Source organism: Natrix helvetica, assembly GCF_964273705.1.
Source record: "Natrix helvetica genome assembly, chromosome: 2".
Classification (NCBI taxonomy): domain Eukaryota; kingdom Metazoa; phylum Chordata; class Lepidosauria; order Squamata; family Natricidae; genus Natrix; species Natrix helvetica.
The window spans coordinates 196310227-196337808 of NC_138552.1; positions in this window are offsets into that span (position 1 = coordinate 196310227).

The following is a 27582-nucleotide window of genomic DNA, read 5'->3' on the forward strand; positions in this document are numbered from 1 at the left end:
CAACGACAAGCCATTTCCAAAGTGGTCCCAGGAAAACTGGGACATAGGAACAATCAAACTCAGTGTGATTGTATCTTTGCTTATATAGGTGTTTGCAGCAAACTGGGATTGAGACAAAATGATGTCACATGTTTGGTGATGTGAGGATACAAACCGTGCTCTTGGGTACTTACATTCTGATTTTTGACATGAGTACATAAATTGTGCTTTTTGTGCTATGATGTCATGGTACATATTTTATCATGTACATTGCCTTGTCCTGACTTGCATGCCTGGCTCTTTCAGAACATATGGAATATATAGAAAAATAAGATAGAACTTTTTCTAGGCAGGATATAATAACCACACATAGAAACAAATATGTTCTGTATTCTCTTTCTCTATAACAAACTCCCTATACTTTTCTTTATTATCCAAATCAGCTTTAACAACCTTTATGCATAGCTGCTGTATTGAAATAGAATTCTAAATATGGATATGGTAATTTGACATTGCTTCTTCTTGCTTTTATATACATTGAAATTAACAAGTCTTCTCAATTCACAGTGGAGCCTTTTTATAAGTCAGGCTCAGTTTATTCTGTGTGTAGGGGAAAAGTGACAGATTGACATCTTGGTGAGACTGAAGCTCTGTTTATTCATATAGCAGATATGGAATGGACTGTAAAAAGACAGGCTTTGCTAACTATCTTGTTAGCATGGTCCAGGTTGATCTGGAATAGTTAAAGTTAGTTAGTGACTGGGAAGTATTTCAAACAAAATACCAATAACTACTGATTTCTAAACTATTTGGGTAGAAATATATTAATCGCTGTGCAATTTTTTTGGCACATGAGTTTTAGAAAGAACATAAATCTGGATACCATAGACAGATAAATTATACATGCAGAGTTACAGAAAAGATTCTCAGCAGATGTTGATCATTATGATTAAGACGTGACAGAATGATTCCACAAGTCAATACAGAGAGAGCCAACACTGAGGTCTCCAACTTTGAGGAATCAATTTGAGGAGGACATATCCAGCAACTGACAAAACAATGGATCCTACAGTTCTGTAGTTTTTCGTACCTATCCAACTCTCTGAGTCTTTTCCTTTCTGTTTTCTGAATAAAAAAGGCTGAGAGAAGGCAGTGCCTCAAAGTTCCATTTTATTAGAGATGTCATATTGGCACATCTGAGAAAACCCGAATCTGAAAGTTTCCAGGTTTTCCCCATCCAAGTGAAAGTTCAAGTCCCTGTCCAGCACCCATATGTTCATCACATGGTCCAATCAGGCACCATCCAAAACTGAAGATGCCTCCCAGTCACCTCATCGCAGCTGCAGGGCAAGGTGGCTTTGACTCCCTGAGAAAAGAATGTTTTTGACTATATATCTCCCATACTCCATATAATCCCCGCTCCCATTTTCCCATAGTAGAAAATGTGGGAGTCTTAAAGGCCCAATGCAAAAGATGGCTTCCAGGTCTGACAGGCAGCCAATTTCACACCTCTTCCGCCACCCCTTGAAGAATGGTTCTGACATATTTTATGGGATCTGGAATTATAAAGTAGCAATGTTTGAAAATAACCATCCTTATCTATAATGTTGGAGTTTGTTGTGTACTAGAACATTATTGAGAGAGAAAATTTAACCGAGAATTATTAGTGGCACAGATTTTATCACTATAAAGAGAAATGATAATTATTTTAAGAGATGGGCAAAGCTTAGGACTTCCTAGCAGCAAGAAGAAAGAATGAAAGCACTCTGCTCATATGTGCCTAGGAAGAAATTCAGAGGAAATGACTTGATATTACAATCTCTTAGGGAAACAGGAGATAGGGAAACTGATAAAGAAGGGCATAGAATAAATCCTTAAGTCTCTACATCCCTACTAACTTTGGTGGCCAGTGGATCATGATGTAGTGAAGAGACAATGCCACACAGTTCACTCTTCCAAGAAATCTTACAATGCATGTCTACTGCATTTTACTTGCCACTATGACATACTTTAGTATTTCAAATAACTAAGTCAAAATTGTAGCTGCCAAAAGGCAATTATCTTTATTTAATACCTATCTTAGCATATATTAATCCTTCTTAAAAAAATTTAATGAAGCATTCATGCATTCTGAATAGCTCCTATGCTTTAATCCCAGATTAAAGGATCCATTTTTTAAAAAAAAAAATCTTGGAACTCAGAGAATAACACTTTATAGTGCCTTGGACTTCGTGTAACTGAGTGTATTTGATAACATAATGAACCAGACAGCCACTGCAGATGTTTTCCAGTGGTACAAAACTAGTTTCTCAATTACTGTTCTCCTTTCCTCTTATTTTTGACAGCTAAATGTTACATTAACTAAACATTCAGATTTCAATTCTGGACTCATTACTTCATTTAAGATGAGGTTGAGCCCTTGTTTTTGTGTCCCAAGAGTTCACAATGGGAAGGCTGTGAAAGTTTGTCCTGCCTACTCAATCCCACAGTTTGTCCTCCTCCTGAGAAAATGTGAGGTAAGCATCAAACTAGTCTCAAGAAATACTTAGGAATTATTTATTTGTTTTTGGGTTTCAGATACAAGAAACAAGATCCTACCATTCTACCTACTGTCCATAGATTTAGATAACTTGCACAATATTATTACTTTGCTTTAAAATAACAATTTCTGTCAAACAATTATACAATGGTGAAAAGAAATGAACATTAACAAGGAAGGCCACTCTGGCGGGTAAATCCAGCTAAGAAATGGTGGGATTCAATCTGTCGAAAGGATATGTTGTCAGGAACTCATAGCTGTCATGTTCTGTATCGCCTTTCCACATCTCCCTAGTAACACTAAATTAATGATGAGATGTCATTATATTCATATTTTCCTTCCCCTGGGAACAGCTTCCAAGGACGTGGAGCAGTATGGAGAAAATCCAAGGACAATGCTGTCACATTCTACATCTTCTTCTTTAATTAAAGATTCTGTGAAGACTTGGAAGCAGCCCATGGAAAAACAGTGCCATGTATCCCTTACAAAGCATAGTCTGCACCTAATAAGAGTTGCTGAAATTGCTATAGATTTCAGTGTTGACAGCAGTGACTGTAGCATGTGTCACTTTCCATTTTATAAAAATATCTCATCGGACTATAAAGGACCTGAAAATTTGAGAGGAAGATTAGATTTTCAACACATTAAAGTGTTACCGCTTAAAAAAGCCTCAAACAAATTGGATATAGATGTGGAGGAAGGAGTAGAGAGTCCAGCTTTAAGGCTATTAAGAATCTTTCTATTACAAAGCATTTGATATAAATATTACTGGATGTAAATATCCTTATAGATACATGCGTATCTATCTATAGCTATATCTTCATACATAAATATTTACATACAGTGTGAACTTGTTTTAATGGTTTATGTTCAACTTTTTAACAATTGAAAGTCCTCGTGGAGTTAGTGTATAAACATTGCAAAAAGTAAATACATGCCACCAAAAAGATAAAAATGTCTTTATGTTAAATAAATGTATTTCAAGTCTTTGAAGTCTATGTGGATATGTATGTGGACAGAATATAGATATAGCTGTGTGGGTTGGTGACTTATTCTTCCATAAAGAAAGGGATGCTTTCAATTCATGAAAGGGAATGAAATCCAGCCAAAGCTTTTACTAGAGAGAAGGCAGAGCTTAATCTTTTATGGATTGTTCCTTCCCTGCACAGTGCTGTACTACTTCTTGTCCACTTCAGAGAGATTCTAGTCAGATGCAAGTTTAAAATTCAGAATCAGGAGCAAATGATCAAGCCAAGACACAAAGTCTGTCACATCAATAAAGGTAAAGATAAATGTTCCCCTTGCATATATATATATGCTAATTGTTCCCGACTCTAGGGGGCAGTGCTCATCTCAGTTTCAAAGCTGAAGAGCTAGTGCTATCTGCAGACATCTCCGTGGTCATGTGGCTGGCATGACTAAATGCCAGAGGCGCACAGAACCCCTGTATCTTCCCTCCAAAGGTGGTTCCTAATTTTCTACTTGCCTTTTACATGCTTTTGAACTGCTAGGTTGGCAGAAGCTAGGACAAGTAATGGGAGCTCACTCCGTTATGCAATGCTAGGGATTCGAACCGCTGAATTGCTGACATTTCTGATCAACAAATCAATAGACTCTTACTATTTGACCAGTCAGGGAGCAAGACATGATTTTAGGGTTGCAATCAATCAGGATTTGGAATACTCATAATGCAGTTTTGTAAGGAAACTACTCCTATTTTTAGCTGTTCTATAGCTCCATCACTTTTTCTTGGAAAGCTAATGAGATAATGCTGGATTGGATGGCTGGTCAAAAGGATACTCTGACTCAGGGGTCCCCAACCCCTGCTGTGCGGCTTGGTGCCAGGCCAAGCCCATTAAGAATCAGGATGCAGAAATGGTGGGCATGCATGCGTGAAGTTGTGTTTTTGAAAGTGGCATGCACACACAAAACCATCCTCTCTCACCCCTACCACTGCTGCCTCCACCAGTCTACTGACCTGGAAAGATTGGGGATTGTTGCCTCTGACTCACAAATATTCTAGGTGTTAGGTTAAAACTATTCCTTGTCTATTCTAGCAGTAACTGGATTTGCAGGTTCACGCAACATGCTGCTGTGTTGTTTCCCCTTTAAACAAATGGAGTAAAGTTAGTCATGATGTCAGAAGAAAATAGGTCTTCATCAGGGGTGAAATCCAGCAGGTTCTGACAGATTTTGGAGAACTGGTAGCAAGAACTTTGAGTAGTTTGGAGAACTGCTAGCAAATGCCACCTCTGGCTCGCCCCAAAGTGGGGGTGGGAATGGGGATTTTGCAGTATCCTTCTCCTGGAATGGGGTTGGAATGGACATTTTGTAGTATCCTTCCCCTGCCATGCCCACCAAGCTGCACCCACAAAGCCACACCATGCCCACCAAACCATGCCCACAGAACCGGAAGTTAAAAAAAATGAATTTCACTACTGGTCTTCATGCCTCTAATTCTTCTTTCTCATAAAGGATGAAATAGAAATTGAAGATGGTCACACCCCCATACTTATAGAGGAAATTTCTGTTTATTTGAAGATTGTCCATTCAAAGACCAGATTAAAATAAAGCATAACATGAAGGGAGATCAGGTGCCTTGAAATCTCTTCCTTTCAACAATTAGAATCCTGGATGGCAGGATAAGCAGGCTCAAGCGCATCTAATCTCAATTTTCCCCAGTTTATATTATATTTTAATTATTGTTTTTACATAATAACCCTATTAAAAAGAGTTCCTATTCATATTAGGGCTTCTCTTGAATAAAAGCCTCATCAGAGTATGGTCAAATAATAAGCTACCTATGTTCAGAAGATAGTTTTGATAGCAATCTGACAAAACACTGCCGCAGGTAGTGGGGACCCTCAAATGAAGAAACAGTGACAGAATATCTTGCTTTTCAGATTGATTCAGTAATTGGAGCTAAAGGGGCTCTGTAAAGCAACCCAGGCTAGTTACATCTAAATGTTCGACTTTCTTTTTGAGCAGAGCAATTTTCTCTTTTAGGGAGATTACCTAACACTCTCCGGGTAATCTGCAGGGTGTAATAAAAATAAGCAAAAAGTTTGACTGTGATGATGGAATCAAAGTTTTGCCTGCTTTTTCTATGTACCACGCATAGAAAAACAGGTGGAGTTTCATTTGTATCCCTGCATCCATCATTTTGACTTGTTCTCCCATCCGCGGAGACAGTGCTGTCCTTTCTGATCCCAGAAGGAAAGTGTGGATAAGGGGCTGCTTGGTCCAGGGAAGAAGCAGAATCATTTGGAAATTCCACACCAGAATTTCCAGGTAAGCAGGGAAGGGTGCAATCGGGAGCAATCCAGAAGTATCATTCGCCCTGCCAATTCGATTACCTACTTTTCTATCAACCTGAGCATTTGAAAAGTAATTGACTAAATTGGGTCCCAGTTGTAGACTTGAGAGCCCTCATGCAAATTAAAGAGGTATCCTTTTGTGAGACTAAAGGAAATACTTTCTCTTCAACTGTTAAGCGCAGTGCTGGTGATTTTCTGTTGGGTTGAGTAATCTACAGGAAAAAAAGGGGGCTGAATCAATGTTTCTGGTTTGAGGTTATGCCTTCAGTTAAGTTTCAGTAAGACAGATTTTGTATTTCAGTTGCATACAATTGTTTGATTCACAAGGCCATCCTCCCTGGGGGATAGTAACATGGAGCAATGGCTGTATTTTATGGCTTAATAAAATTGACATTAGCATACTGAACACTTTTGATATTTGGAAATCATCTTATCAGCTTGCCAAAAGAGTGTGAACCCAGATTTTTGTTTTAACTGCCATTTTTCCAAGGTGCAAATGTGTCATTTTTACATTTACTTCGTCAAGTGATACATTACTTCATTTTACAGGTTAAGTTGAGATGATACTCAATGAAAAACTGACTCTCTTCTGCTCTGTAATTGTTTTCCTTCCCTTTAAAAGAGAGCGGGACAAATAGCTTGGTAAAGGCATGCAATCTAGAGCACGTCAGGAAATCCATGGTCTCTATTAAATCTCCAACAAAAATTGCAAATTCCCTTGATGGGGAGCCCCTTTTCCCTTTGCTGCTTTTGCAGATGAGATGCCAAGTATTCTTCCGCAACTCACTGGAAAAGATGAAAATCCAGTTATGGAATTCCTGATATGCAAGTAGTTTTGAAGAGAAAAGGCAAGTGGCTTTCCCAGCATCCAATCATTTCACAAGAAGGATGGCAAATAATGGTCATAAGGAATAAAAAGGGGTGTTATTTTGGTGCTTTATTGGTTTATACGTAGTAAAAGACATAAAGAAGATTTGTAATTTAACTTTTGCAATTCATCTAAATGTGTATTTATGTTTACCATACTTGGATTTTAAAACTGCAATGTCAACAGTATCTTTTAAATCATTTCCCCCCCCCAGGAACTGATGTTCAGGTGATGTGTGGAGATTCCTGAATGGGGCAGAAGGTTTGAGTGTATGATCTCCAATATCCCTTCCAACATTTACCTCCTAAAGTTCAATGAGAATTTAGTGACCAAATATTGAAGCCTCTGAAAGTGTAAAAAATAAAGTTTCTAACATACCATTAACCATTTCATAGCAAATCATGTACTATGCTGTTCTGCTATTTTACTAGGTCATATCAATATCATCTATTATACTATGCACCAGTCTGCAAATATTTATGCTAGTGCATTCTCCTGTAAAATATAATATACTTTAGCTCAGTTTGGCTTTACATGTTGCTACTCGCTTATAGAATTAATGTGCCCCTATGGAGAATGCAACAGTAATTTTACAACTTATCTGGAATATCATAGAAGGAAGTTTAGCAAGGATGAGTGAAAGACAATACAATTGAATGAAGTGTTATAAACTTGTAAATCAATAATTTATAGCTACAATGGATTAGAACTTTGGTTGGTCAACATTGTTCTTGGATGTAGAAGTCATTAATTAAATCATTAATTTCGGAAACACTAATCTTTTTTGGACAAAATACAATTTTATCAGAACTGAATGCAATTTTGTATTCACATCTTCCCTTTCTCCACTACAAAGAGGGTGTAGTGTTACAGACTTGAAGCTGTGTTTTATTTTATTAATCATTTCCTAAGCAGATATGCTTTACCAATCGTGGTTGAAAAATGTATGTGGCTAACATACCCTATTTTAAACAAGTTTATAATATTTACTATTATTATTCTACATCTGGGTTCAAATGTAATGTTAAGGCAAAAATAAAGATTGACAGGGTGGGTGTCATAGTGTTTGTCATGAAATAAATTGCTAAGGTTTATTCAACAAATTGTGGTTCTATCTATGTGTGAGTGAAACTGTATTGTCCCAAGAAGTCGAAATATTACCTGGTTGAAGATTGAAAAGACTAAGGTAAGTTTTCCATCTTTCTGTTTATAGGTGGTCTTGGGTAACAGTACCCTGTTAAACAGTACCCTGTTTAACAACTGCTGGAATTATGAGGGTAAATCTGTGCCTTCTGTGGGCATTAGGTTTGTCAAATGCTATAAGTCTAATTAACATTCTTGCTGGACTTTATGCTGTATATTGATTTTTAACTGTGTTATTGTAAGTTTGGTACTGACAAGGCAATATGAAATGCTTGCATCTATTGTTGTTCATCTTTTAAGTGCTTTGTTCAAATTGTTAAAAGGGACTAATTGCTTTAAACGATGATGGTGTTGAACAAGTAAGTTTAAGACTCTTGAACTTATGATGGTTTTCTTATCTTCACAAGCATTTTGCAACTAGCATGCTGTTATGATGATTGTAGCATCCTGCAGTCATATCAATGCCATTTGCAAGCTTCTCAGCCAGTTTTCAACAAGCAAGCACTTCATCTATGGAGAAGCTTGCAAGGCACTGTTATATGATATCAGGCTTAACAACTATGGGTGATTCGCTTAATGACCAGAGAAGAACTTATGTAAGTTGCACACAGCTGTGAGATATTTCACTTAAGAACCACATTACTTAGTGATTATGTTGCTGGTCCCGATTGTGATCATTAAGTAAAGTCTATCTGTATTTGACTGTGCAATACAAATGGTAAAATTTCCAGTATTAATTTTTATTCTTCTTAAGCCTTTGGCATTGTGCTAACATAAACAATTATTCAATGAATGGCAAAGCTCTATTTCCATGTTTTGATGTGATAGGTGATCGGCTACTGAATTTAGCCAAACAAATATTAATAGAATTCATTCATTCTGAATGCCATTGAACAAGTGCATAGGCAAGTTAAAACAATAATAAAAAGAGTGTATGACTGAAAGTGTGGGCGCGCATGTATGGTCACGAATGATACATTTGTTAGTGTTTTTAAATATTAAATGTCAATGAAAGGAAGTAAAGCTATGAACACCAAAATAGGGTAAGCATTTAAATGCCAAGCCTTTGTTGTTTCATTTCCTTTACTACAGAGTATAATCAATACTTTACAACAGGGTTAATATGCTCTCTTCAAGCATGCTATTACTCTTTCAAAAGAGCACAATAAGTTTATTAGTTATGCTGTCTGTAGCCCTTCCAATGTGACAAGACTGCGTTGGTGTTCCGATTATGAGCAATTCTTAGTGCCTTCTCTTGGAGAATTTCCACACAAGTTAACCATAGCAGCTAACATTACACAGCTGCAAGAAATCTTAATGTTGGAAAAATCTAATTTTAATTAGTATAATTAACACCGACAAAAAACACACACACAGAGTGATTTACTGTTTCTGTTTAGCAGTGACATACTGTTTAGATTCCAGTTTTGTCAGCTCTTTCTTTTGCAAATGAGACTGGGTAATTTTCTTGTTTTCCTTCTAAAAGATCATGGCAATACAATGAATAAAAATACATAGGAAACTCTGGTATTTACATCCAAACAGCATTGTTAAGTATTCTTGTTTTCTAAATAATTTAGCTGTGAAGACATTATTCAGGTTTGATTTTCTATGCATATTTCTTTCACAGCTATGGGTGGATCTCTTTTTAAGTGAAAGAAAGCTTCATCCAGAAAGCCATACACTCCTATGTATTATTCACATGGCATAATGTAATACATATGTCCCCATAAGTCACACTGAACTATAATGAAACTTGTTTAGTTTTGGATTAGCTAGATAGGTAAATCTATTCATTTTAGTTTGCAAATCATGGTTTATAGTTTCATTTTCTAAGGGTCTTGCTCAATAGACCATGGTAAAACATGATTAAGCCATATCTTGCTCTAGCAATTGTTTGTTTATTTATTATATTTGTCCATCTTACACTTGTGATTCTGGGAAGTGCAAACCAAAACACAAAACCAACAATTAACATAGTCAAAACAAAAGGATTAAAGTACAATTAAAACAGTTAAAAACTATAATAGCTAAAAAAAAAAGACAGGAGAGTGCATTCTAAATTACAAACATTAACAGACATTTAATGGACTCCACACCTTCATGGGAAGTCCAGGCCCAATGGTAGAACCAGGTTTTAAGAACATTCCAGAAGGCCAATAGGCAGGGATGGCATTCTACTGGTTCGGACTAGTTTGGGGGAACCAGTAGCTCCAACAATCAGCTCGGAGAGAACCAGTTCGCTCTGATGATCAGCTGGGAGCGAACCAGTTTTCCCACCTGTCCCTGCTCTTTAGTGACCATTATCTTCTCAGCTGAGTTCCACGGCAGAGTGGATTGCTGCGCCTCAGCTGTTTTCCTCCCAACAGTAATGTAGAAGGTAAGTTTTCTCAAAACTGCACCCGCCCGCAGAGAACCAGTTGTAAGCCAGTAGAATCCCACCCCTGCCAATAGGTTTGGTGCCCATCTCACCTCTGTTGATGATGCTCCAGAGCGCCACAGCAGAAAAGCTTTTCCTCTTGAGTCCTATCAAACAAATCTCATTGAATTCCCTACAATGATTTACTAGAATGATCATTTTTTTAACCCCAGAAAAGTAGTGTCCAAAAGTACTTATGTGGAATGGAGATGGAAAACCAGGGAAGCAGAAAATCCTGCCTTTTATTCTTATGTAGCACAAGTTGGGATTCATAGCAATTATAATTCTATTCCTCTTTGCATTTCAGTAGCATTTTTTGTATGCTGTCTTTGGTCAAGTATAAAGTGCAGTGAAAGCCATTTTTGTTTATAACTGAAAGTGGCCTGGGTTATTATCAAATGGGGAAAAAATACCAGATAGCATGCCTTTGCAAGTTATTGTTGGAGGAGCTTTGGAAGTTAAACAATTCTGACTTTCTGAATTCTGTAGGAGAAAGAGGCAGCTATATCTAGAACAATGGTCAAGACTACATTTTAAGGGAGGAAAAGTGCCCCTCAGTGCAGGGGTGGGTTCCGGCAGTCACTACTGTAGGTTGGCTCATGGGTGCTTTGTCCATGCGCACTTGATGTGCGCTGTGCATGCATGCACAGTGCAATAAAAATTGTTCTGTGCATGCGCAAAAACAAAAAAGAAGATGGCGCTGCTACAGGTGCCACCAGGAGAACCAGTTTGGGAGTGTGACAGGCCTGGGTCTCTGCCGGTTCCAGCGACCAGGCCACCAAACCACTACCAGGTCAGCCAAACTGGTCCGAACCGGTAGGAACCCACCACCGCCTCAATGTCAGGAAAGCTATTTTTGTAGTTTTCCTTTGACATTTATTTTTTTATTTCTCTGGGGATGAATGTTTCTATTTCCAACATCTAGATTGCACATGTGTTCTAGGGTTGATCTGAGATCTTTGTAGACCCCAAGGAGCACAACTTCAATCTATATGGAAATCTTCTGTTTATGCATGCCTGTGATCATTTCTCAGCATTTTGTTTACTTTCTTGTCCTTATCAGGCTGGGACTTCTATGTCAAGATATTATTTTCTACTCCCAAAGAAATTTGATGTAGCGGATGTATTTTCCTATCGAAGAACCATGGAAACATGAGAAGGAATCTTTAAAATTTTTATTGATTTCCTTAAACTCCTCAAATGGCTTCTCTTCCATGTAAGGTATTTTGGAATTTTGCCTTATCTTTTTGCTGCCCTGTCCACCTTCAAGGACAAGACAAATTATACACAGAGAATTTTCAAGGCATGGGAGTTGTCATAACCTAAACAAACCAGGGTCTGGTTAGTACCTGAATGGAATGCCTGCTAATTGCAAAACCCCATGTGGTTTCATCAAGTGATGACAGAAAATTGGAAAAATGACTGCACTGATAGTGAAATTCTATCTATGTCTACTCAAGAATATACTTCATTGAACAGAATAGAATAGAGTAGAATAGAATAACAGAGTTGGAAGGGACCTTGAAGGTCTTCTAGTCAATCCCCTGCTTAGGCAGGAAACACTACACCATTTCAGACAAATGGTTATCCAACAACTTCTTAAAAACATCCAGTGTTGGAGCATTCGCAACTTCTGGAGGCAAGTTGTTCCACTGATTAATTGTTCTAACTGTCAGGAAATTTCTCCTTAGTCTAAGTTGCTTCTCTCTTTGATTAGTTTCCACCCATTGCTTCTTGTTCTGCCCTTAGGTGCTTTGGAAAATAGCTTGACTCCCTATTCTTTGTGGCAGCCCTTGAGATATCGGAACACTAAGATCAATGGTATTTTCTTTCACGGCCATAAATAGTTATCAGTGGTAGTTTCTTTCAGGATTATATACTATAGCGTACACATATCACACTAATTAAACTCATTCTTTACATAGTTTCATTCTTCCACTTGGCTCCTGATATCCCTTCCATATACAAGCGCTATGCTGGTCTGAAATTAGCACAAACATCTCTCTTTCCTCGCTATACGATGTGGACTTCATGGAGCTTAGGAAGCTCAACTGAAGAAATATCTGCTTTGCTTCTGTTTCAAAGCTCTGTAAAATAGTTTTGTATTGGAGACCTGGGGGGGGGCATTTTGGAATTTTGGAGTTGGCAGTTCCTTTTGTTGAGAGTTCCCACCTCTTGGGGTTTCCCCCATCTCTAGTGCAGCCAAGTCACTCTGGTACTTTCCCAGCCAGTGTTTCAAAGGAGGGCTTTGCATTCGTTCAATAATGACAAATTATTTCCCTCATCTTTTATTTCATGCCACAAAAAGTCGATAAGGTAATGAAAATATAAAGACTGCTGGGTTGTTCTTTTTTTGCCTCTCCTGTTGCTCAGCATGAGGAAGCCCTGACCAGATAAGTGGGATTCCTGTGGTGTGCTGGTACAGTGGTTAGAATGCAGTATTACAGGCTAATTCTGCCAACTGCCAGCAGTTTGATCCTGACCAGTTCCAGGTTGGCTCAGCTTTCCACCCTTCTGTGGTCAATAAAATGAGGACCAGATTGTTGGGGGCAATATGCTGACTCTGTAAACAGCTTAGAGATGGCTGCAAACTACTGGAAATGGTATATTGTTGTTTTGAAAAGAAAACTCACTTGCCCCATAATTGGAAAGAGCCTGATCATCTGATAGACATGAGTGGAATATATATTTGCCTCAGCCCCCATTTCTCTTCTATCTGGCTCTCCTCTCCCGAAAGATGAGTCGATGTCAAGAGATTTCCACAGGAATGAAAATTATTAAAGCATTCTTTTAATTGGGATGGCTGTGGAAGGAAAGTGATAAGAAAGGAGAACTTTATTCAAAGGAATTTTGCCTGAGGTACTTTCTACAGTCAAGGAAGAGGGGACCGAGAATTTGCTTTTAATTAAGCAGAGTTAATTAGAGGAAACAGGAAGGTCAAAACCATCTGTAGAGCAATTTGGAAAAAGCTTTTGCACTTGTCTGCCTAGAGTTGTAAAGTACAAAAGGCAAGAGACCACTAAAAAGACTTTCCTTAGCAAGAGGCTTTATGATATAATTCTTTGCTTAATCTTGGACATAGGGAATTCAACCTTTTTCATATTCGGCTAACTGAAAGTGCTGGATCACTCTAAGCAATGGTGCTGCATGAACCCAAAACCTATTTTGCAGTCATGCACAATCTGTGCACAATTTCACAATGGTTTTAAGGCTTGCCTAAACAAGGCAATTCTTCCTTGGATCAGGTCATCTTTTAAATTTCCTTGAATATTCTGGCATTTAGCATTGGTTCCAGGTTAATAGAAAAATCATAAATGGTCCCTCAAATAATCAATGAATATATCTGATGCTGATCAAAGTGCTATTTTCTACAGCGAGGAAACTGGCCCTCCAGATCCATCAGCTGGGAGGTCATGGGGAACTAGATTCTGGCCTCTTTGGGGTCCTTTTGAGAGGCTAAATAATAACGGTTAAATTCCTAAGTGGTGTAAAACCATCATACGTCTTGTTTTTTTAAATATTTAGCCTGATTTATGAACTTTCACATGACAGGTTTGCAGTGTGTGTGTGTGTGTGTGTGTGTGTGTGTGTTTGTGTGTGTGAAAGGTGGTATTCAGCCAGTTCTGACAGGTTCTGGAGAACTGGTAGTGGAAATTTGGAGTAGTTTGGAGAACCAGCAAATAGGCTGGCCCCGTCCCCGCTGCCTCCCAGCTGATGTTCTTTTGTTGCCCGAAACTTTAACAGAGCTGGAAAGAAGGTTAGTGGGGTGGGGAGGGAATGGGGATTTTGCAGTAACCTTCCCTCAGCAGTGGGAAGGGAATGGGGTTTTTGCAGTATCCTTCCCCTGCCACGCCTATCAAGCAACGCCCACAAAGCAACACCATGCCCACCAAGCCATACCCATAGAACTGGTAGTGAAAATGTTTGAATCCCACCACTGGTGTGTGTGTGTGTGTGTGTGTGTGTGTTCTCTGTGTGTGTACTGTGCATTGAAATCATTCAAGTCAACATCTCTGTGACTAGAGGGCAAAGTCACACATGGGCTTCCCAGGGATTCTGAGAAAGTTGCAACAATGGAGCAAAGAGAAATGAAACTGACCTTGGCTTTTTATTAGGAAATTTAATTAATGTAGGGCAATAGTTATACTCTTTAAATAAATAAGATTTCAAGCAAGAAACATTTTAGTAATACCCATCCTAATGCATAATTAAATATCTTGAAGTGTAAATAGATTTTAATCCTGATTATTTATTTAACAGCGAGAGAGGCAGATCTTCTCTGGCTCAGTCAGGGCAAGAGGTCAGAATAAGCTTTGGAAATAATCCCCCTGTTTTCTGAATGTTTAAAAAGCACCAAGGTCATCCTCACAGCGTAGAGGTGGAGGATGTACTACTTTGGAATCAGAACCAGTTGCTTGTTTATGTTTTGGTGCTCTTCTAGACCATGGCTTGAAACAGTATCTGAAGGAAAACAGGATCAGGGTAGCAGGTTATCATCCTTTGGCACATAACAGAGGTTGAAAGTTTATTACACCCGATAAAGAAAAAAAATTATAAGAGGAGCTAACAGGAAGAGAATCACACAAAGGAGCAAGTCCAGTGAAGGAAACTAGTTTCTGGGAAGTCAAAGAAGAGATTCTATCCTGCTGAACTCAAAAATGCTTTCAGGTCTTTGCAGAAGAAACGGGTTCTTAATATCTAAAGAAGGAACAAAAGAAAACAATCAAGAGGGAATGTGGGAGTGCTGCGCTAATCAGGGATAGTGTGTGGAGTGGTGTCATGGGTTGGGAACGATGTCTGGGAGTGCTTGAGAATGTAAGAGGGGCCCTACATGTCAGAGCAGGGGTGGATTGCTGCCAGCAATTACTGCCAGTTCGGTATGCACACAATTTTGCATGTGTGTGCAGTTGCCCAAAAATAGATCTGCACATGTGCAGAACCTTAAAAAAAAGGGGGGGGGGAAACATGCCTCCCCCAACCAGAGAACTGGTTCAGAGGTGTGGCAGGCCTGGGTCGCTGCCTGTTCTGGCGACCCAGGTCGGAAAACTACTACTGGTTCATCCGAATTGGTCCAAACTGGTAGGAACCTACCTCTGTGTCAGAGGTCATGAAGGATCTGTATGGCCATATCCTAGAATGCTACATGGGTCAGGGAAGACATGTGGGAAGGACATGGGTTTGAGAGAATGTTTGGAAGTGCCATACAGGTCTGGAAAGGCATGTTGAGGTTAAATGGATCAGGGAGGGTACTTGGGGATAACCAAGTGGTGCTATGTGGATTGGGGAAGGTGCCTGGGTGAGGCACCTTCACCCAAGGCTCTACGGAAATACAGGATGGTGGCAGGGGTTGGGAGCGTTATGTGGGGTTCTTTCCTCTTTGTTCCTTACTTCCCCCTTCCATCTCCAGCAGGCAGGTAAGTTGAGTTTTTCTGATTAGATAGGTTTGTTGTTGTGGACAAGGCTATAACCGCAGAAAAGCATCAATGCTATCCAGCTTCTTCAGTCCAACTTTTGATTCCGGAAAATGTCAACCTATTGCCTGCAAAATTCTTATTTCTGTAGGTATAGCAATAGCAATAGACTTATATACCATTTCACAGTGCTTTTACAGCCCTCTCTAAGTGGTGTGCAGAGTCAGCATTTTGCCCCCAACAATCTGGGTGATCATTTTACCCATCTCAGAAGGATGGAAGGCTGAGTCAACCTTGAATCTGGTGAGATTTGAACTGCCAAATTGTAGGCAGCCAGCAGAAGTAGCCTCCAGGATTGCCTTCCAGCCACTGCACCACTACAGCTCATATATGGAAACATTATTTTCTAAGGCCTTCATTTCTACTTTACCAAGCACTAGTGTGATGTGTCTTTCTTGACTATTGATTTGTTTACTGTTTACTGTTAATGCTTTTAATTAATATAAAAAGAAGAGAGAGGGAGGGAGGGGGAGAGAGAAACAGACAGACAGACAGAGAGTCAGTCTGGGTGTTGATCTAGAAACCACGCGGTTGTGAACTCTAGTCATGCTTTAGGCATGAAAAACTGGCTTGGTGACTTTGACCAGTTAGTCTCTGAACTGCCAGTGCAATTCACCTCAAAGGAATAGGAGGAGGAAGGAGTATTAGGTATGTTTACTGCCTAAAGCTGAGAAATGTAGGGGGAAAAACAGATAAGCAAAGGGATGGATTCGATTATAGTGGAAATGGATGCACTTTCAGAAGACCTAAAAGGCCAAGTTAGACGACAATATTGTGGAAAGTATCCTGGAGAAAGTCTATGTATATTATCACTAAGGGTCAGAATTGACTTGATGGCATGCAATCAATCAGTCAATGGATCCGCATATGTTAAGCTTGTACTTTGTTATTGTGTGTGCATACATGCATTCTACTATATGGTTAGTGTTGCATTCTAACATTTATTTATTATTTATGTTTATTTGTTCATTTATTTAGATTCATACGGTCTTGCCACAAGTGACCCTGCATGGTAAAATTTTGTGTTGAAAAAAGAGTTCTTGCTGCATTTTAAAGATAAATTATTTTTTATTTGTCTTATCATTTAAGACTGGAACAAGAGGCCAAGAAATAGTTTACAATGCTATACAAAGCAGTTAGCTATGTGTGACCCTGAGAAATATTTTGCTTTTTACTTGAGTTTATTTTATCAATATTTTGAAAAAATGAGTGTGGGGAGGGAATTGGAATGCTATTTTATACTAAATTTCAATCAAAACTCCGAACTGATAAATATACCTTATGATATTCTTTTTAAAATACACTCTATTGAACAATCCATTTTTGGAGGGCTCTTTCTCGATATTTATAAATTTAGCTCAGTTTTTCCTTGGCAGTCACCTGCAATCTAATGGTTGAACAGAAAGAACTGATGCTATTCTGAAATGATGTCTTTTTCCCCCCAATTTTTTTAAAAATAAAAACAAATAAAATCATCCTCCATTACAAAATTGTAGAAAGTGTGTCAATTGGCTACACAGAGTTTTCATGTATCCCTTCCACCGTCACCACCTCTAATTCATATCAAATTATCTACTTTACATCACATATATTTATATATAATTGCTATCATCATACCTAATCCTTCATATGACTATAGTTGTTTTAACGTCCCTTTATAACAAACATTCCAAAATTTAAAACAAAACCACATAATGGCATTCCCTTATCTATTTTCAATATCATCCAATCACATTATTCCTTTATAACACATTCAAAATAAAAAAAATTAAACCTCTTTTCTTAATCATTATTTACAACTTTTATCCAATTTCCCTTTTATCCTGTCAATACAAATTATTACATTATTATCATTATCAGCCATTTATTTAGCGATAGTTTGACTAAGTTTAATTTATGTTTCCCCCTTTTTTCACCATTTAAATTTTTTTACCAAATTTCCTATCAAACCAATACACACACACACACACACACACACACACACACACACACATTGTTATCCTTATCAATTATTTATCTAACTTTATCCATTAACACTACATTTTTAACATAATGCTCTAATTTTAACATTTTAAAACCTCTTTTCTTAATCATTGTTTACAATTTATATCCAATTTTTCCTCTTAACATGTCAATACAAATTATTACATTATTATCATTATCAGTCATTTAGTTTGACGGTGTTTAACTTACTTTTTCCCTTTTTTTCACTATTTAAAAATTTATACCAAATTTACAAAGTTTTTAAACCTCTTTTCTTAATCATTGTTTACAATTTATATCCAATTTCCCTTTTATCCTGTCAATACAAATTATTACATTATCATCATTATCAGCCATTTATTTAATGATAGTTTGACTAAGTTTAACTTGCTTTTTCCCCTTTTTTCACCATTTATTTTTTTTTACCAAATTTCCTCTTATCAAACCAACACATATGTATCCATTGTTATCCTTATCAATTGTTTATCTAACTTTATCCATTAAGACTACATTTTAACATAATGCTATAATTTTAACAAAATTTTTAAATCTCTTTTTGTAATCATTGTTTACAATTTATATCCAATTTTCTCTTTTATCATGTCAATACAAATTATTACATTATTATCATTATCAGTCATTTAGTTTGACTATGTTTAACTTACTTTCCGCCCTTTTTTCAGTTTAAAATTTTAAATTTTTCAATTTAAAAATTTATACCAAATTTCCTCTTATCAAACAATACATATGTATACATTGTTATCATTATCAATTATTTACCTAACTTTATCATTATCACTACATTTTTAACATAATGCTCTAATTTTAACTAAATTTAGCTAGTATTGTATTATTAGTTTTAATATCTCAACCTGTGTCTTTCCAGTAATAGTGTAGTCCTATTTCTTTTGTCATTTGATCTTCTGGTTACTTCCTTAATCAAATTTGTTTGGACTTCTATTTGCAACTTGTTGCTTATTACATATCTTGTAAAATCTCGAAACTCTCTATCAGCTTCCTTAATCAGTTTATCTTTGGTTATCAGTAGTGTTTTGGTCAAAATTTCTCTCCTTAAGTCCATCCATTCTTTTTCCTTTTCTATACCTTGAAATCTGTAGTAAAGCATCTTTCCATCTATCTTCCCTTTCCTTGTTCCACTCTTTCCATCTCCAACTACACTCAGTTCACTGTCACTATCCACGGTTATCTTGTCTCTTTGTTCATTTCCCCCCTGGGTTTCTAGGTCTCCAGCCTCCACTTTTTCCATTTGCTGAATATCTTCTATTTGCTGAGTATCTTCCATTTTTCCATCAGGTTTTGCCACATTAAAGTTTATATTTTCAATATTTTTCCAATCTCTTCTCAATTCTCTTTGTTGTTTCTAATAATTTTTGAATTCCTGATATAATCTGCTGTAGTGTTATGGGGTTTTTTTTTTTGAAGTCGTGTCATCCTTGCAATTAATAAACACTGCCACTCTAGTTTAAAAACAAATCTTCATTTTCACTTCTTTCCAGCTAGCAACAAGCTTCCAGAGAGCACCTGCGTAAACAATCCATGCACTCCTTTATAAACAAGCTGAACCCTTTGAAGTGCAAGGTAAAAATAATCAAAGGGAAAAAAAAGAAAAAGTAATGTTTCCAGGTCTCAACCTCCAATCTCCAAGTGGCAGTGTAACTTCTTTTCCCTCTAAAATTGCTACCCTCTTTATATACCTTTTAAATCTTCTTTATGTTTCAGGCTTAGAAGAAATAAAGTTCTTAAATGAAACTGGCTTCAGCGGGCTGTAACTGGCCCAGGGGCCATAGTTTGAGGATCCCTGGTTTAGCCCCATTTTACAACCTTTCTAGCCAAAGTTGCTAAGTGAATCTGGCTTCCCCATTGACTTTGCTTGCAAAATGTGATCACATGACCCCAGGACAACATGACCATCATAAATACATGCCACTTGCCAAGTGTCTGAATTTTATCAGGTAACCACAAGGATTCTGCAATGGTCATAAGTGTGAAAAATGATACACCCCCTTTTCTTCAGTGCAAGCTGTCAGGGGAAGAATTATTTCACCCTGAACTAGATGAGGCTTAGACCGCGGCGTTTCCAAACAGCATTATCTTTAAGGTGCGAAGAAAAGAAATAAAATCCCGGAAAACATATTCTAATGAAAAACAAAACTTTAAAACAAAAATAATAAATGGAAATAAAACAAAAACTAACTAATTGTTACATTTTGGAAAAAGCAATTCTGTCTCCCAGTTTCCTGGTAGACGGACAAAGATCAAAAAAGAAGAGAACTCTCTGGAATGTGTGAAGTAATCAAAAAGATAAGCATGCGCAGTACATCATTGTCAGGTAAGACCTTATGACCTGCGCAGTAACTCTTTCAGTTTAACTATTTAGTTTCAATTCGTCAGTTCAGGCTAGCAAACAATTTAACGCAGTGACACAAGCAAACAGTCATTAAACAAATGGTCGTAAGTCAAGGACTCTACCTATATTCCAATCAGGATCCACACAGTCTTAGTCTCAGTCCAAAATTAAAAACAAGGCGACTTCTTCCCTTTCACAACAAGAGGAGGAGGTTGAATAAACAGCTGTCCATCAAAATGTGGTGGAAAAAAAAACAAAAGGCAGCTGCTGGAAATCCTGTTCCATTTATTATTGTCCCACCACATTGTGAGGAAAAGCTCTTTCTCAAGAGAAATGCTTACCGTCTCCTGTGTGAACTTCAAGCAGCTTCTCAGGAGGCTATAAATCTCAATTGGGAAAGGGATTTTTTTCAAATTGTGTACAGATAATACAGGGAAATGTCTAGCAGAGGCAGGAAAGTTCTTGGTGCTCCCCAGTTGCTTTCATGGCTTCCCAGAGTGCAGAGGAACACGCGGGGAAGAGAAAGGCGCTCTGGGAAGCCATGAAGTGACTGGGGAGCGCCGAGAACCTTCCTGCCTCTGCTGAACTTTGTGCGCTCCTCGCGACTGCAATAGACATCCAGAAGTGGTAGGGACTGTTGGGCTGGAAGCCCAAATCTCATTAGCACAAAAGCCGCTTCTGGATGTCTATTGCAGTCATGAGGAGCGCACGGAGAAGAGCGTGAAGTCCAGTGGAGGTAGGAAGGTACTCAGCGCTCCCGAGAACCTTCTTGCCTCCGCCGGTTGCCAGTTGCCCAGCTGGCACAGCCCCGCACGCACACCTCCTTCCTCCTCCTCCTCCTCTTCACTCCCCAAAGGCTCTTCTCTTCCTTACCGGAGCTCAATGGGAGCCAGGCACAAGGGTTGGGAGGAAAACCATACCTTGGAAAACTTCGTCGGGAAGGGAGGTGGGGAACCAGTGGAGGGTTGGGGATGCCCTGGAACACCCTCATGCTTTGCTAGTGGCCACACCTCCTAGGCAAGTTCGGGGAGGTCCTAAAAGGCTGGCCGCGCTGCACAAGGTACCACCCGTGAGCGGCGATGGAATGGTCAGGACAAGCGAATGAGGGGAGTGGGGCAGGAGCTCCATGACGAACCTCTTCTAATCGGTACGGTAGATTTCTGGAAGCTCTTCTACCAAACTGGTTAGAACTGGCAGGAACCCACCCCTGATTCACATGTACATGCCAATTCAGAGGATTTTAAAAATTATTATGCAGTTATTAACTCAACAGAGGTTTTTCCTTTTGAGATTTGTGGACAAAGAATGAGGGGAACTTGGAAAAGAAGTTGGAACTTTGTCTTTGTACATAATAACTTAGCAAGATTATTGTATGCACAAAGATGTGGTACTAGCCACAACAGAGAAATGGTTAGTGAACTTGATGGAATTTCCTGAGATAGTTACATTGATTTCTTTGATCTGGAAAAAAAGGCAATATCTACCGGTATGTTTATTGATGACTGAGAATCCCTTGTAGCAGTGACGTGTGGTGAGGTTTATAGCTGGTGAGGCAGCAATTTTTTTAGACTTGTGGACATCAACTCCCAGAATTCCACAGTCAGGCATGCTCAGTTGCGACCTGCCGCCCTCCGCCCTGGGATTCGGCCATGGCACCGCCTGCCAGAGCTGCGCGGAATCCGGGGCGTGCTTGTCGGGCAAGGGCAGCGCAGGTGGGGAGCGGACGGAGCGGAGGAAGCCTCTCCCCCCCGCTTCCCGCACCCAAAAGAACAAAGGGAACCTCTGCCGCCACCCGGGCAACCTGGCCAGCCTCTCTCGCGGCAGCTCTCTGGTGCCGAGCTTGGGAGTCCCTGGATGAGCTGGCGGGGACTGCAAGCACCGCAGGCTGGACTGGAGCCTCGAGTCTAGGGCAGCGAGTCATTCGATAGGAAACTTGCCTCTTGGAAGGAATGACTTGGCTTGGCTCCTGCTTTGCCTCTCCTGCCTCTTCGCTTCTCCGTTCGGTCGTTGGGCGGCAGATCGAAAGCGGGAGCCAAGCTGGGTCATTCCTCCCAAAAGGCAAGTTTCCCATCGAATGACTCGCTGCCCTGATGATGAGAGGTTAGGCTGTGCCTCACTTGCCTCACCTGATGTCCACGTCACTGCCTTGTAGACATTTTGCATAAAAGAGAAAAAACATTAATTTATGATTTATTGCTTTGATGATTAGACAAGATAGATTATAGAAATAAGAGGGTTAGGTTGTAGCTATAGAGTAAGATATAGATTTGTAACTGTACTACAATTTCTACAAAAGAAGATTGGATATTATTATTTTTCTTTTGCTTTTTTCTCTTTCTTGAATTTTTTGCTTTAAAAAATCTTTCGTTTTTCTTTGTCTTACTTCATATTAGTTTTCATTAACTTTTGTCATCCTTTTAAAAGTGTTTAAAACAATATATGAAAAAGAGAAGAGAAGACTTTTTTTCAATCAAATTTTTATTTTTTTATATTCTTTATACATAACAATGCGTGAATGGTGTGATAACTGCGTAACATACATTTCAGTACACATAAACATAGTCTTATTATGCCTAAACATTACATTTCATTTCCATTGTTTCATATTATTTATACAGGTCTTTTATTATCACCCTTCCTTTCTGAACCATCTTTCTGTCCTTTTGTATATCTTAACATATTAATATATAATTATTATTTCCCCCCACTACTTTCTATACCTATTTTAACTTTTTCCTCCCTTTCACATCGCTATAATATTCAAAGACGTGTTTTCCACCTATTTTGTTTTTCATATTTCCATAGTTAAATCAACTTCCATCTTTCATTCTTCCATTTTTCAATATCTCCTTATAGAGTTTCAGTATCAATCACAATCATTTATACATTTAAAGTATTTCTATTCATGTTCTCTCCAGTTGAGAAGAGAAGGCTTTGGGGGGACAATACAGCATTCTTCGAATAGCTAAAGGCCAAGCCTTCTTCTCTTATCATTCCAGTGGGTAGGATACAGAATAAGGGACTGAAGCTACGGGAAACTACAGAAAGGAAGATTCCAATTTACATTGTAAAACATTAAACAGTTTAACAGGGGAACCAAAGGTACAGGGATTGAAGGCATCTTCACTGGTTTTGCTTAAATGAGAGATTACACTGCCATCTATTGGGGATGCTTTCAATTATAGCCAGCACTGGGCAGCAGGTTAAACCTGAGAGTCTGAATGGTGTTTTCCACTTCTATTTTCATGGGAATGGCTTCTGCACTCTAAAAATGTTCACAGGATTTTTTTTTTAAACACAACTTCTGGTTGGCCCGTTTTGCTTCCAAGCCTAAATCCCAAATCCCTACATTGTGGCATGGTTTGTTGGGAGAATATCTGTGTGATTGAAATAATATTGAATCCTTCCACTCTGCGACTGAATTACTAGGCTGGCTTCATGCTCAGCAATCCTTGTTGCTCCCAAAGCACACACAGATGTCATGCCACCTGTCTGCTGACAATCTAAGCCTGGCAGTAATAAGAATGTTTTTTTTTTTTTGCTCATTCATTTTGCTGTTTCTATGCAGAATAGGAGTTCTTTTCATATATTCACTTAATTCTACGAATTCACTGATTACATGTTGTCAAGTCGGTATCAACTCTATGGATCTAATGGATAGATGTTCTAGATAGATGTTAGAAATTAATTTAATTATTTAATATAAATGATCTAAACGAGTTTAATGCTTGTTCATTATTTAACCAATTAACCAAAGAAAAATAGACATACCTCCGAATAGCACATACAACTTTAAATCAAATAATCATAATTATTTAAACAAAAAATAGAAGGGGGAGGCTGGAAGATGGTGATATAGATGGAACAATACCATAAACTTAAACCATGATGCCTGGTATTCTTCTCTGTCTTCGTTGTATATTAATCAGATTTACAATACATTAACTTTGGATCATATATTATAACAGATTTATGGATCACCTTTATTGCTAGCAGATGAAAGAAAGGACCTATATTCCACAAAACTTTCAATCCTAGGTATATAAATAAGATTCCCTTATCCTCCTGACAGTTTCTTTCTTTTAACTATCGCTCTAATGCTTCTGCTGCTAGGAAAATTAAGGACCTTTTATTGTAGACATACAGTATCCAAGTAGCTGAGCCTTCAAGCGCTCTAGCCAACTGAATGAAAACTTGTATTATGAAACTCATTTAATTTATCACAGAAAGAATAATTTGATGGAATTAGATACAGGCCTTCCTGCTTGAGCAGGGGATTGCACCAGAAACCCTCCAAGGTACCTTCCACCTCTGTTATTCTGTACAGATAGTCCTCAACTTACAATAGTTCATTTAGTGACCATTCAAAGATACAATGGCACTGAAAAAAAGTGACTTATGACCATTTTTCATAGTTATGACCATTGCAGTATCCCCATAATCATGTGATGAAATGCAGATGTTTGGCCAAGGGGTTCATATTTATGACAGTTGCTGTGTCCCAAGGTCATGTGATTTCCTTTTGTGACCTTCTGACAAGCAAAGTCAATGGGGAAGCCAGATTCACTTAACAACCAGGTTACTAACTTATCAATGGCAGTGATTCATTGAACAACTGAGGCAAGCAAGGTCATAAAATGGGGCAAAAGCACACTTAACAAATGTCTCACTTAACAACAGAAATTTTGGGCCTCTATTGTGGTCGTAAGTCAAGGACTACCTGTATTCAGAATCATCCCCATGAAGAGGAATTGCTCTCCTACTTATAATTTCAGATGACAAAGAGAAAATACCCAATGTTCTGTGGGGAAGCTGGCCAGATGAAACCATGGCCACATTTAAAAAATAACAATAATCACATTTATACACCCCCCATCTCACTTTCTAAGTGACTCTGAGCAGTTTACAAGTAACTTTTGTACAAGCTAACGGCACACACAAAACCTACTAATGTGAAAGATGGTGTGCAAAATGATTTTAGAAAAATATTCCCTTTGCTTTCTGGAAATTAATATAAAGCGCATTAGAAGCTTAGACAGGAAATTGCTATGTCTTTTTTCCCCTCTGAAACAGAAACTGTGTCATGAAAGTTATTACATCCATCATGTGCAAAGGCGCAGATCCTCGAAAATTTATTTTCTGTATGTCTGATAAAGGTAAGATCTATTGGCCTTTTGTTGTGAGAAGCTAAGCGCAGGCCATGTAATGCTAGCTGTTTCTCACCAGAGTTTCGTTAGGAGGGGCCGTTCTTATAGCTGTTATACAGTAGAAACTCTTTCGCTCACTGGAAGATTGTCTGTCCAAGATAAGCATCATATGAAAAACTTGGCTAGTTCATGATCTGTTTCTTCTACAAAACAATCCACTCGTTTTATTTATCAACTTCAAGTGCTTGTTTTGCTTTCCCTGTAAGAATCCTCCTGGAAGAACTCTACAGCATTTTCTTTCCATTAACTCATTATTGATTTTCATTTATGTGTGCAGATTATGGCGTATACATTAACTGAAAACATCAGCTAAGGAAAAGTTCAGACTTTGGAGGCGTTTTAATCTTGGTGACGTGACATTCACATCTGAATGTTAATCACAATTTGAGACCATTGTGTTTACAGGGAGACAGTTCAAGATTTACAGTTTTGCCTACCACCTTGATTTGGCAGAGAATTGAGGCCAGGAACTACAGAGCCCGGGCCTACGGCTGATGCTTTGCAATGCAAGGTCCGTAACCAACAAGGCCCCCCTCATTAATGAGTTGATCTCTGAGGGGGAGCTAGACCTTGCAGGGATAACGGAAACCTGGTTGGGCCACGAGGGTGGTTTACCCCTCGTGGAAATGTGCCCACCAGGTTTCCGTGCATTCCATCAGCCTCGGGCCCTGGGTAAGGGTGGTGGGGTGGCGGTAGTTATACGGGAAGGTCTAGAGCCGAGGGAGTTCACTGTTCCTCAGATATCCGGGTGTGAGTCCCTTGGTGTGAAATGGGGCCCACGGAGGCAGTTGGGTTTGCTGATTGTATACTTGGCTCCTCGCTATACATCAGCAGCCCTGCCCGAGCTCCTCGAGCTGATCTCGGAGACGGCGGTTGAGATCCCCAGGCTCATGGTCATGGGAGATTTCAACCTGCCGTCGACGGGAGCAGCATCTGAGGTAGCTCGGGAGTTCATGGCTTCCATGACAGCCATGGGCCTGACCCAGTTAATTCAGGGCCCCACACACGAAGGAGGCCACACATTGGACCTTGTCTTTGTATCTGAGCAGTGGACGAGTGATCTGGGTAGAGGGGATTTTACTGTTACACCCCTGTCATGGTCAGATCACTCATGTCTCCGGCTTAACTTCCCTGGCGCTACCCCCCACCGCGAGGAGGCGGGACCAGACGGTCCACGCTGGTACCGCCCCAAGCGCCTGATGGAGCCGGATAGGTTCCAGACGGAGCTTGGGCCATTACCTGTAGCCCTGACCCGCGCTCGGTCGGAGGACCTAGCGGCCGCCTGGAATAGGGCGGCGGCTGGGGCCTTGGACCGGATTGCGCCTTTGCGACCTCTCCTGCGGCAGCGACTCACCCGGGCTCCTTGGTATACCGAGGAGCTGAGGGTGATGAAGCGTCACAGGAGACGTCTAGAGAGCAGGTGGAGGTCCTCACGCTCCGAATCTGATCGAACACAGGTAAGATCCTACTTGCGGACCTACCTGGTGGCATTAAGGGCGGCCAAACGTAGATATTGTGCCACCCTTATTGCGTCCGCGGATAACCGCCCTGCTGCCCTGTTTAGGGTGACCCGCTCCCTCTTGTCACAGGGGACGCAGGGGGCACCTTTACAGGGCAGAGCAGAGGAATTTGGGGAATATCTGCAGGACAAAGTCGCTCAGATCCGGAGCGGATGGGCCCCACTCAGTGGACCAGACGAGCCGCCAACAGCGAGTCTTGTGAGACCATCCTGGGAGGAGTTTGATTCTGTTGCCCCCGAGGATTTAGATAGGTTGCGTGGACGGCTGCGACCCACCACATGTTTAATGGACCCGTGTCCCTCCTGGTTGGTACTGGCATCTTGGGAGGTGACACGAGGCTGGCTTCTGGGCCTGGTGAATGCCTCATTGGGTGAGGGATCCTTACCAACCGCCTTGAAAGAGGCGGTGGTGAGGCCCTTACTTAAGAGGCCCTCACTCGACCCAATGGAGCTAGCTAACTATCGTCCAGTCTCCAACCTTCCGTTTCTAGCGAAGGTTGTTGAGAATGTGGTGGCCCAGCAGTTTCCACGACACCTTGACGAATCCGAGTATCTAGACTCACGCCAGTCCGGCTTCCGACCTGGGCACAGCACAGAGACAGCCTTGGTCGCATTGGTTGATGATCTCTGGAGGGCCAGAGATAGAGGTTGCTCCTCTATCCTGGTCCTATTAGATCTCTCGGCGGCTTTTGATACCATCGACCATGGTATCCTATTGCGCCGGTTGGAGGGGATGGGAGTCGGAGGTACCGTTTTGCGGTGGTTCGGC